General features: G+C 41.0%; 1 protein-coding gene across 11 annotated transcripts in view; it reads right to left on the bottom strand.

The window, feature by feature from the left end:
• The window catches only part of TRERF1 (transcriptional regulating factor 1), a 101,364-nt gene that overhangs the window by 30,877 nt on the left and 57,068 nt on the right, over positions 1-13,419 (bottom strand). For all 11 annotated transcript variants that reach the window (XM_085575982.1, XM_021547617.3, XM_085575983.1 and 8 more), the window contains one exon: positions 1,314-1,411. The gene's annotated coding sequence lies outside the window, so the exon portion shown is untranslated. The remainder of the gene's footprint in view (positions 1-1,313; positions 1,412-13,419) is intronic.

Below are 13,419 nucleotides of genomic sequence, written 5' to 3'. Positions count from 1 at the left end.
TTGCATATTCCATGACTAAGTGACTAAAAAGCATATCAAAGACAGCACTAACTAAAGGCACTACTGTGATAAACACGGTAGTTTTATTTTTTTATTTGTTTATACTTTACTGCATCAAGTGAAAGTTCATTTGAAGTCTCTTCAGCCAACCTGGGTTTACTGACTGCTAGGTTGAGACAAATTGTTGTCCCTTCTGCCAAGTCCTACATCAAGGGCAATACTCTCAAACGCTTCCTGGAAAATAAACATGTCCTAACATCAAAATTGTCTTCGGGTTCATATTTTAGTTTATTTCTATTATTGAACTGACTCACTTGTTATTCCCCAGCAAGATCCTAGTTCTGCAAACATGAAATGAACTTAGGACAGAGAGGTCAGACCTCATTCAGTTACTGTATGTGGCTACATTACAACCTCTGGTTGCTGCTGTTGATTTGGGGAAGAGGGGGAAATTTTCAAACATTAATCCATCAGCTTTTGCTGTGACCACAGCCATGATAAGCCCCAAGTTTAGTTTAAGGTGAGCACCCTTGTAATGCACTTAAGCAGTTTCTTTCTGACCTCTGTAGTGTTTACTCTTTGCAGAGTGCAATGTGATTGCCTTTTTCTGTAACTAGAAATGCTTCAAAACAGTCAAAGAACATATGCTAGGATTTGCAAAAACAGGCAAGGAGAAAACATCCTGAGAGAGATAAACAATCAAAAAAATCAAGCACAAGTAGTAGTATGTGGAAAATAGCATATGGCTAAGCTTTCAGTGGGGAGGGAACAGCTATTTTGAGCCTGGTGTCTTCCCCAAAGGAGAGAGTTTTGAGAAATGCAGCTGCAGGACCCTCTGAAAAGTCCATCCCTCTGCAATAGTCCATGCTGGTGCCTAGCAGTGGAGCCAAGTCAAATCCAATGGCTAAAAAAACCTGATCACCTTAGTTGCTGCTTCTTTTTTTCTTAAGTTAATGTCCTTTTGCTTGTATGAGACAATACAGCCAAAGTAGTCCTTTAAGATATGTGTGTATACCTCTTGTGTCATACATACTGTGGAACACAAAATAATATTCTACTAGATACACAGCCCACACACAGCTAACCAGATTTGAACAGTCCATGAATAAACTCACAGGGACTCAGAAGCCCAAATTTTGAAAAACTGTCAAAAAGCACTGAAACTTATTAAACAGTTAAACTTATTAACTGTTTAATAAGTGATTATAATTATTATATTATTATTATTATATATATTAATAATAAGTTATAAACTCATTAAACTTATTAAAGACAGCCTTTGAAAAACTGGACATATGATGCTTTGACATTACCTGATTTTTGAGGATTTGTGAGATTCTTGTGTCTTCTTGTGCTGTCTTTGCCATAACATTTCATGCTGCTTTCATTCTGTGATCTCAAAGTGACGTATCTAAACAAAACAAAAGAATGGAAATTAGATTTTTCCCACATGTGACTATCTCCCAGCACCGGCTTGCTCCAAAGCATGAGCAGATTTGTGACAATGAGCTTCCTATTGCAACACAACAAAAAACAAACTTCTATTTAATACAGTATCTTCAGGTCACTGTATCTTTTAAGTCACTATGGCAGAGGGCAACTATCAGCACTCCAACTCCTTTAAAGAACAACCAAGAACTCCTTTCCCTTATTGATTGTGAGAGACTGCTTCGTTGTCAAATCTCTGGGATGGATACATCCACAGCCCTTCAAGTTATAGACTGAAATACAAGTGAATCTTTTATTCTTACTCAGCTTGGCGCCTACTGCAAAATGAAGAATGGGTTATGTTGATGCAATAAATAAAACAACATCTTGACTCTATTGCAGGGACCATAAAGATTTCACAGCACCTCATGCTGCTTTGAAGGAGCCCAAAGGGAGAGTGAATGCTCTCCCTTAAAGGAAGATTTGCTGGCCCAGAGCTTGCAACCTACATGCCAAGTATCACACAAACAAGTGCAGGTACAGCAACCAGGAAGGGAGGGATTAATGAAAGTCAAAGATGTGGGAGATACAATCAGCCTGTCACCCAGTGCAGAAGAGGTATCTAAACAAGGCATCTTAAATTACCTAAATGAAAACAACACATATGTTTTTGTCAATGCTGCTGCCTGGATGGCTTTGAGGGAAGGCCCTTAGCACCTAAGGGTGTTAAGAATGTTGGCTGAAATCAGTGCGACTGGGGGACATCCCAAAAGAAGGTGGCTAATGCCACCCTATCCAAAAGAAGAGCTTAAAGAGGGACCTGGGAAGTTAGAGGTTTGTCAACCATACTTCAGTCAGCCATACTTCAGTCCCTGGAGAAAGTTCAGAACAAATTCTGCCGGGGGTTATCACAAATCAGGTGAAGCATGTGACTAGGAAAAGTCAGCATGGATTCACCAAGGACAAAGTGATAAGAGTGCAGAATGCCAACGCTGAGCCCACTGCTGTTTAATCCATTCATAAGTGGTCTGGAAAACAGAATCAAATGTACCCTGATAAGGTTTGCCAATGATACCAAGCTAAATGGGGCAGCAGACACTTCAGCAAGAAGAGCCACCTGAATAGGCTGGAAGAGTGGGAGCTTTTGGAGTAAATCAGAAGCATGCAGGGTCTTCCAGACTGGACCAGATGATCCTTGAGGTGCTTTCCAACCTGGTATTCTGTGATTCTGTGAAACAGGCCTGTAAACTTGGGGTGCAATTCACAGCTCACTGGTATCAGTGGAAAACATTTCATCTGCATTGAGCATTGCTGGGTTTTGGAAAGTCAGTCCAAGCTTAAGAAGAAAATGTAGAAATGATCACAGATAACCTCAACATTTACTTCCTCTCACTGTCATGCTATGTACTTTTTAAAATTATTCCTTTAAAATCTCTGAATGGGTCCCAAGCACTGTGATGCTGCCACATACAGCAGAAGCCACCCCCCAAGTCCAGCAGATCCTTGCACAGAACAAGTGCCCTCCCTGAGTTATCCAGCAAGGTGGGGGAGAAGAACCCAAGCAACTCCCTCTGCCCAGTGCCAGTCTCTGCTTCCCCCTTCATCCTCCCCTGCAAGCCCACAGAAAGCAGCAGAGCACAATCCAGACATCAACCCATCAAAGCATACACCATGAGAGACAGAGGAGTCCTCACAAAGCCTGACCTGCCTAAATGTCTTTCTTTAACAGAACACCTCAGTTGATGGTCAGTGCTGGTAGCACCACATAGATTTTATTGAGTCTAAGCAAGTTTTTGATCACAACATTATCATGTTGAGCCCCAGTAACTAAAACCTGTGTGCATCCGTGTCTTGCAAGAAATGTGAACCTAAATTCATAAATTCATCACCCACTTGCATCCTGTTGGCTCACAATTTTTCTAAGCAAGTCCATGAATCTTTGTTGGAATAAGGTTTTAATAAACTCACCTCTACTTAATGCTTTATTTGACTTGGTTTTCACACTGCTATTTAAATACCTCTAGGTTTATAAAAGGCATATTGAATCTTATAGTTGACTAAAAATTGAGCACCACATGCTTGTAAGAAAAAATATTCAGACACACAGAGAAAACCTGAGACTAACATCAGTGGAGCCAAAAGAGAAAATGTTGGGGTTTTTTTTACCTCAGTTTAACACAGCTATTTAGGAACCTGGCAATATGTTTAAATTTAATTTAAAAACTAACTGCTATATCATGATCCATGACGGAAGTCACAATATATAGTTTTGCTTTGTCATTTATCCATCTGCTCTGAATAAATGATGCTAGTATTAAGCCTAAAAATGCCAAAATATTGTGCAGACAAACCATTCCTGGTAGTTTCCTACAGAGGCCAGGCTGATGGACACTAAGAAAAACAACAACTGAAATACCCAGAAAAGCCCCTTCCTGTTTTCCATATCTGTTCTGGCTGCTTTTCCCACTATATCACTTTCATCATTAGAGCTACAATACCACCCCTATGCTGGGTTACAGAAGTTATCAGACATGTGCAATGGTCTCATACATAATAACACAGTTAAAAAGTGAAACTCTGGACATTTTAGAGCCAGAGGTAGAGAACTGATGGCTGATAGATACTGAAAACAGTCCCAACATAATTAATGCAGGAACAAACACTGCAGATGTACATCAAATTTACAGATGAGATTTTCATTCTTTCCATCAAATTTTAACCACCATCTCATTTTTTGATGTTTAGATTAGAAAGCAACCTAACTTTATACTTCTTTACCATATTCTTCAGTTTTGCTTCCATCCCAGCCCTTGGATTTTGCATACAAACAAAGCACAGAAAGGAGAACTGAGAAGTGAAGCCTACAGCAACATTTACAAATTAAGAGCTAAGTCAGAGATCAGCTATCCCATATGCACAATATAAATTTTCAGTCTTCTCTCTTCATTAGGATTGATGACACTGCTGGAAAATAAGGAGTATGTAATTCCTTTTATGGGAATGTAAAGCATGGATGAATTAGCAGAAAGAGAATGCAGCTGAATCAATTTCTCATCTCAAGATAGTAATGGAGGCAATTTCTTGAACTTTACTATGCTTGTAACATATTGATCAGCAAAGCTTCACACTGCAAGTTAAAGTAGGTATTTTCCCAGGAATAAAATGGAGGATGGCAGTAGAAATCTAGACATCACACCAAAGAGAGGGATTTTTTCCAGACATGTTACACTAAAGAAAAATCAAAGTTCCCACGTGCTCGCATGTTATGGTAGCACACGAGAGGAAGATTTATAGATGAAAGCTGAATTAGTCCTACAGGAGCCTTCACAAAGTAAATTTAGTGACAGGGCAGGGGGAATGGTTTCTAACTGAAAGCAAGTAGGTTTAGATTAGATATTGGGAAGAAATCCTTTTCTGTGAGGTTGGTGAGGCACCAGAACAGCTTGCCCAGATAATCTGTGGCTTCTCCACCCCTGGAAGTGTTCAAGGCCAGGCTGGATGGAGCTCTGAATAACCTGGTTTAGTGGAGAGGTGTCCTAATAAAAAGCAAAGGTGGACTCCCTCCATCCATGCTAGACAACACAGCACAGAGAAGCCTGGGCAGTCTGTGAGCACTGCACACAAACTGCTCCGAGGAATTCCCCCGGATCTCCCCACTTGGAGCTTAACAGTACAGGACTCCTGTCTGGGCACAGAGCAGGCAATAGGGGATGCAGCAACATCAAGTCATCCCAAGATACCATGGCAGGCAGCTTGGTACTGGATGATCTTCAAGGTCCCTTCCAACCCAAACCATTCTAGGATTCTGTGATTCTATGATTTATTTAAATAGCATTAACTTCTGTATTATCTGACATTAAGAATTTAACCAAGGCGTTACAATTGGGAACCCAGACTTCTTGCAGATCACCTGAGCATCCAAAACATGATTATGAGAATATACCAAAGGGAAAAAAAGAATCATAGTATCAAAGAGCATGAATTGCTTGGGTATGATCAAACAGCATTTAATTAGTTTTGGAGCAGGAAAGGGAAAAGTTAGCCATTGTAAGATAAGAATGTAAGAACAACAACCGAGTATGTGTATTAAACAAGCAATACCAACAAATACTGTAATATCAACTGGCTAAACCAGCAACAAAATAGTTACCAGAATTATCACCATCAATCATGTACCATTACTTCAGTTAACACAACTATATCAGAGCAGAGTCTCTCCTCACATGCTGGAAGCCCTCCCTTAATCATCAGCCTCATGAATTTGCTTCCTTTCCCTGGTCCATGTGCAGCTTCTTGCTCACACCTTCCTAGAAAAACTCTAGGAATTAAAATTCTTTTCTAAGGACAAGATCCTCCATGCATGCATAATTATTTTTATGTGCTCATTTCTTCATTTTTGAAATGCTTCAGGAATATTGCATGACATTTATTTTCAGAGAAAATGGCTTAGACAAACAAAGCATTTTACAGATGTGACACTATTCCACAGATAGATTACAGATTCCAAAATGTATTTGTTTTTTACATGTAGGGTCCAAGGCCTCAGGTAACACACAAAGTACAATGTGAGATCATGTTTAAAGTGTCTTGACATGAGCTACTGGTCATCTTCATCCCCACCACACAAAGCAAATGGGTGCTGACATGAAAGGAGACAGCTACACCACAGGTAGAACCCAGGAGGTGCCTGCCCTGGCAGCTGCACCAAGCACCTGGCACTGGCCAGAAAGTAATCCAGCTCCCTCCAGCAGGGCTCAGCTTGGCCCATCCAGGAGAAAATTCCCCTGTTACCTCCTACCACATAACCACCTCTTATCCTCTCCTTATTGACTTCAGAGAGCAACCAGGCTGGCAGTACAGGAGCCCCAGAGCTGCTGCAGAACCCATCATCTTCCCCTTCACAACTCTCCTGTGCTCATCTCCTGCTCACCTCCTTGGAAGGACAGCAGATGCTCACTCCCCATCTCTTTTTTGTGACATTCATCATTTTTGGAGGTCTCCTTCCAGATCAAGGACTTCTGGTGGTTTTTTGTCACACCATACTTTGGATTTCTCTTCTCTTTTACAATACTTTGTGGACTGGGGGAGGTGAAATGGGAGGCAGGGAGGACCGGAGCCGCATATGGTATTGAAGACAGAGGAGCACCATGCATTTACACAGCAGCACTTTCATGCTTTCCATTTTGTTTTCTGTTATTTCACTAAAAAGTACTGACACCTGTTTTGTCTATCATGGCACTGCCATTTTTACAGGGTAACCACAAAGACTCTTCCAGAGCAGTTAACACCCAGTGAAGCATTCATCAGGCATGAACCGTATTGTGACTGCCCTCCTCCTCCTCCTCCTCCTCCTCCATGCATGGCTTTCGTTTATCTACAAGCAATTTCCTCCAGCATTTTATCATCCAATCATCCAGTACAAGGAGTTCTGCAACACATTTCAGCCAGCCCTTCTTTTCATTATTCTTAATACCTCAGGCCCACACTCTTGCAAAATTTCAGGTTCTTACTTAAAACTGTGAGGTGGCTAAAACTGTTCAAACAAAATCATTGCCAAAAATGCCATCAATAAACAACTCTGTTTCCTTGAAAAAGCCTCAAACTATCATTTCCCTTCGCAAAATTACTGCAAACCAGCCACTCTCCTAAAATAAATTCCCCAGTCACTAAAAAAAAAAAAAAAAAAAAAAAAAAAAAAAAAAAAAATTCTAAGTGGGCACTCCCCATAATGAGCTTTAGCCCTAATTGTTCCAATTTGGCAGAGTTGGGTGGGAACACATCACAGCAAGATCTTGTCAACAGCTTGATAACCTGATATTTGGACCTCTCACTAACATGCCAACCCTGCCCTAAGAAAATGGAGCAGGAGCTCCACAGCTCAGGAAACAGCACTATGAGACCAGAAAAAAACCCCCAACCTCAAACAAATAAGCTGACAAACCTGAAAGTCTAACAGCTACTTCTTGGCTCCACATCTTCCCTGCAGAAGGTGGGTGGGGAAAAAAAAAATCCCCAACCCATCCCACCCCTCTGCAGACTGACTCCTATGCACTGCCAAGAATATTTTGAAAGACACAAAATGTATAATAACTTTTCAACTGAATATTAATTTCTGAATTGAAAGGAAACATCTTAAGGGTGAGTGGGTGTAAGGAATGATTCCTCCTCGGCGCTGCCACGCTATTTATTAAAGGCTGCAAATACCCACAAGAATTCAGCTCTGGCCTTTCCACTGTACACTAACAAGCTTAGTTTACTGACATTCACAAAGCATATGAAGCTCTGCTTCAAATGATCCCTTTGAAAGAGACAATTACCAGACAACTGGAGATTGGATGACCATCAGAGCTAATTAAATTCTTAAATCCTGTTTGTATTTTTATCCATATCTTTCTCACAATTCTTGCTGAGCAGGGGAATGGGTCGGTTTGGGAGGCCTAGAGAACAAAAATAGCCTTTCCCACATCCCCATTCCCCTTCAGTTACAGATCTGTTTGGAACAAAACTTGAGACATGAAATCAATGCAGCCAGTGGTGGAATTCATCTTACTGTGACAGAAATATTCCATTTTCCCTAGCTTATATTTTAAATTGCTTTCTGATATACCAGGTTATTATTTTTTTTAGCCTCTTTCGTTCCTTACATAATTAAATGCCACGCCATTCAGCTTTTACAATTACTTTTACCATTTTCAGAAGAACATTTCTCAACTTTCTATGAAGAATTTATTCCCCACAAGTATTAGCTCCACTGACTATTTTCTTCTTCATTACATTAACAGATCTTAGCCATCCCTGTAGTAATCTTCTCCCAAACACAGACTTTCCTGTAGGGTGGGTATTATTTGCCAATCCTCAGTTTTCTTTCTGAGTATTCCACAAAACCAGAAGCAGCACAGAAGAGGGGAAAGGGCAGTGCTTTTTAATACCTCAGTGCCTTCACTTGCAAGCAAGGAAGAAGGGCTAAGCACAATTTATGAATACTTTTTTGTAACAAATTGAGATTTTGCATTTAATACTTGCCAAAATAACAACAATACTCCCAGAAAGGTCTCCTAGCTAAGCTATGACCATTTCACCCATTTACCCTCTAGCTACAGACAGGCAGCCTCTGAAGCTTTGAGTACTGCCTTCTACAATTCCTCTTCAAAGACAACCTCAGTTTTGGAGCAAGCGTGTTCCCAGCCCTGCAACTTCACCTTCAAGGTACTGCCCACACTAAACCAAGTCCAGCTGCACAACACTCTCTAGTTTGCCAACTTGTGACAAAGCACACAGAAAGCCTTAAAGAGGTTCTTTATTGATACAGAAGTGACAAAGCAAACATGGATCATTCTGCAAGAAGCAAGTTCATCCTGCTTAATGCTTCTTTGAGAGAAATATAAACAAACCCCCACAGATTACAGTAATACTTCCCTTCCTGGGAAGGCTAAAGATAATTATTTGGAGAGAGGGGGTTTATTTGTTTTGGTTAGTTTTGGGGGTTTGTTTGTTTGTTTTTATTCTGTGAAAAACTTGGGGGAGGGGGGTGAGAGGTGAGACGAAGAACAGAAGAGCAAGGAAGAAAAGGCTCTTTTAAATAACTTAACAGCTACAACTTTATTTCTGACCCAAATACCATCTTGTTTCTTAGCAGAACAGGAGGAAAAAGTTTCCAGTGAGTGCCTAACAAGCATCAGGGAAGAAACCTTCTCTGAGGCAGGCACAGTACACCACCACAGCACCTTATCTTGTGAATTATAAGTAGGAAACACTTTGAAGATGATGATAAACTTGCTTGTCATCTCTGTCTCACTAACTGACCAAGAAATCTTTCAGGATTACTGAAATGTTACCAAGCATCATGCCTCCAACTGAAAGCAATGTATGCCTGACCTTTTCATACTATTTTCAACTCTGTCACAGATAGAGCTTGAATTATTGTCCCAGACAAGCTGTGCCCACACTTCCCCATGATCACACTGGCACCCTGGCACAGTGTTTTGCATGAAGGTGAAGGAACTGGGAGCTCTGTAAGAGGAGCCAGAGGATAACGTCTCATTTCATGTCCCAGTTTTGTCTGAGGGCACAATGACCTGAATCTAGTATGAATTACGCATAATCGTCCTCCAAGCAAGTGGATCTGTGCCAACTGAACCTCATAAGTTTTGGTTGCTAGGAGGTAGCAGTGGACATATTCTCAAATCCTGTTTACTTAAGCCATTGAGGTTTCCTCTCTGGAATAACCTTGCAGTCTGCCCACTGGTTTATCTCTCCTTGAGACATCAGACTAGAGCTAAATTCTGTGATTTCCCATTTGCTGTCATTTAGAGAAGCCTCTATGAATTATCTCTCCGAATAGTCTGCAAAAGACCTCCAACACCTGGAGGTTTAAAGGTATGAGTAAGCTCATACCTTTAAACAAACCAGGTAACATGATAAGCACAACTCCTGCTCACAGATCTCCTGCATTTGGACATGCTGTTGTTCAGATGGCCACATACCAAGTTCTGCATCTCAAACCTCACAAGCCAGCACAGCAGACACAACCTCAGTACTACTTCATAGAGCTTGCCTTAAATTTTCAGTCTGTTCTCTATCCCTAAAAGATTTATCTCAATGGACATACAATATTTTTACATCAACATTTATGATCAACTGTTTTACATGGATATTAAGTTTCAGAGTGTGCTATCTGGAAATCTTGGCTGCTCTGGATCATGCTTTTAAAGACTTACTCTATAATTCTCCTATCAGTTTGTAGGAGATGCATTTCTGTCTTCTGATTTAGGAACACATAAGCAGATTTTTCATGGTTATCTTAGCTAAGATTGGACTTGGACTATTTATTTATTACATTGTTTACATGTACTGTGAGCCACCCGATGAGGAAACTGAGAAATAAAACCAACCTCCTCCTTTATTTAGACTACATCATTTCTGACACCATTTCTACTCAGAGATCAGCTCAAGTTTTGTTTGTTTTATGGAAAAAGAAAGCAAGCAAACACAGACTTCAGGTTTTCATCATTTACTGAACCTATGGCATACCAGACTCATTTTTCATCAGGCCTTAGACTCAAGCTGAAATGCTAATTACAGAAACAAAGAAAAGGTAATGCTTTTCCAATAATTAGTAAGCAAGCAATTCTCAGAACAGTGTTATCAGATTTATCACAGGATTCTGGAAAGAAGACAGTGATGCTGACACACATGGTCGTGGTTTCCCTTCTGTTCACTTTTCATTTACAGCAGATTCAAACCTCTGGATTATCTACTCAAGACATCTAACTGATAAAGTAATTTGTAACTGAGCAGCATGGATGCTCCCCACTGAAGCACCCTGGGAACTGCCCAAGCAGCAGTGGCTACAAGCAGTACAACCAGAGGATGGAGATGTAATGCCATGGACCTCAGGCATTTTTACTTCTGACTGTGGACTTCATGACTGAAAAAATGCAACCAAAAATGCCATTTCTAACAACCCCCATTACCACAAACACCAGATAACATAACCAGGACCTGTAGAATGGGAGTGAGGATGGATTGTGAGTTGATGTTAAAAAAGCTAAAAGAGGAGGTAGAAACAACTTCAGTAGAGATAAAAGGTGACAGACATTGAAGCATGCTGATCAAATCAGAGGCAAAAGCAGCTCAGGCAACACCAGCCAGACCACAGCAGGCAGTGCTTCAGCTTCTCTCACCCAGAGTAAGCAGCTTTGGGATCTCCCCAAAGCTTCAACACAGCCAGATACAAGGGAAGGTATAGCAGAGGCACAAAACTCCTGAGAATCCCTGCCATGGTGACACCCATTCCCACTCTGAAAGCATGGTGGCACATGGTGGGAGGGAAGCCTGGTGCTACCACTGTGTGGCCTGCAAAGATGTAGTCCTGAAGAGATGCTGAGCCTTGTCCTGGATTGCCTGCACTTCGCTCTGATGGCACACCCTGCCCTGCTGCTGAGGAAACCATTATTGCTCCTGGCCAAAATTCACTGCCTTTACCTTAGGTGCAGGCTGCAAAACCTGCACAGCAGCAGGGCATCCCAAACAGCCTTCCCCCAACACTGCACCCAAATGAGGAAAGCACCAACCTGCTTGAGTGTTAGGTAGGTGTTCAATAGCAGATACATCTGATAAAGATTCCAAGCAGAGACCTCCCAGGTAGGGTTACAAGACTATTAAAATATTTCTTCCTATGTATGAACAACCTTACATTTGTTCCTTTATCTTGCAATGGAGAATTCTTATTACTGCTCTTCAGTTAAAAGACAATAAGAATGCATAACATATAATGAAGGCACTGCACATATGATTTAAAGTTGCCTCTGAATAACTAATGCACAAAGATTTGTTTTCCTTCAGATGCCGAGAATCAGGCTAGAACAACAGTAATATGATTTTGGCTTGTACAAAACAATGTTTTATTTTTTTAATAGGCAATGGTCCTATGTAAAAAAAAAATAAATTAAATCCACTTGTCCTTATGGGAGATTTGAAGACAAGCCTTCTGGAAAAGCAGTAACTGCACAAGACAAAAGATAATCAAGAGTACTGTTTCTGTCATATTCTTAGTATTTCTGGACAGCAAATTCAGGCTACGAGAAAAGTCTGTATCAGATGTTGTACCAGATAATAACACCATGAAAACCTAAATTTTTGAAAAGAGTTAAGAGTTTCAGTAAGCCTAATTTTAAATTGTTTTGTTAATTTTATTTTTTAAATATTGAGAACCCCAGTTGATTTTCATTTTAGTTTTTTACAGGACACTACCTTGGAGGAAGACTATTTCACAGAAAAATCTTAAGCTATTCTTTATCTCATCTTTCTCTGCATTAATGTCTCTGGTAATGCAGGACCCAGATCAGTTTATGCAGTCTCATGTTATCCTACTGGTATATTTTCCAGCAATGCCTAGTAATGTCAAATGCTGCATATCTCTCTCCATTTTCTCCATTAGTTTAGCCAGTGGCCTGATTTCCATTGGGATAGAGGTAATTTTCTTTCTGGTAGCTGGTACAGTGCTGTGTTTTGGATTTAGGATGAGAGGGAATATCATCCCTCACGTTTTAGTTGTTGCTAAGTAGTGCTCACTCTTAGTCAAGGACTTTTCAGTTTTCACATGCTTTGCCAGTGCAGAGGTGCACAAGAAGCTGGCAGGGAGCACAGCCAGGACAGCTGACAACTGGCCAAAGGGATATTCCATACCACAGAACCCTCGTGCCCAGTATACCCCTGTGGGGGAGGATCACTGCTCAGGGACTGGCTGGGCACAGGGAAGTGGGTGGGAGCATCTGTGTGTGCTACGCTTGTCCTTCTCTCTCTTCTTGTTATCTCCCTTTTCCTTACAGCTATTATTATTTACTTTCCATTATTATACTATTCTTATCCCAAGCCATAGGTTGTACCTTTTCTGATTCTCCTCCCCATCCCACTGGAGTGTGGCTGTGTAGTACTTTAGCTGCTAGCTGAGGTTAAGCCAAGCCACCAAGCCTACATACAAGAGTGGACTAACATTTCTCTGCCCATTGAAAGCTTCAGTTGCAATCTCATTAAGTCCAGAGTTCTCTCTTGCAGAATCCTTCCTGAGTTCTGCAAGGCTAAAATGGTCTTAAATAGACCAATTGCAATGCCCAGTTCCTTCGAGATCTCCTGCCCTTTTCTGGAAGAGAGATGGCATTGTCCTCTTCCTTCACAGAAAGACCTTGAATTATCTGACTTTTCTGATACTTTCTGAAGCCCTGCAAGTGTGAACCATCATTCCCCAGTGCCCTTCTGATACACAGATAATGTTTTCTTCTCAAAAACTTTTACAGTGGTTTTGCACAATACAAACAGCTGGTGAAAACAGAGGAGTGCTGGTCTGGTGTGCCTTAACTCCACAGCCAGCTCCAGCCTCCTCTTTTTGCCCCTGGTGTACCAGCAGAAGCCACAACCAAGGAGTGCTCTTCTTCCCCACAAAGACATCAAGAACTGATGATGAGTGGAGAAAATCTTTTTGTGTTTCTGCAA

Source organism: Lonchura striata, chromosome 3, assembly GCF_050655825.1.
Source record: "Lonchura striata isolate lonStrDom1 chromosome 3, ASM5065582v1, whole genome shotgun sequence".
NCBI lineage: Eukaryota > Metazoa > Chordata > Aves > Passeriformes > Estrildidae > Lonchura > Lonchura striata.
Note: the sequence above shows the minus strand (reverse complement) of the source record. Positions and strands in the feature narration are given on the sequence as shown.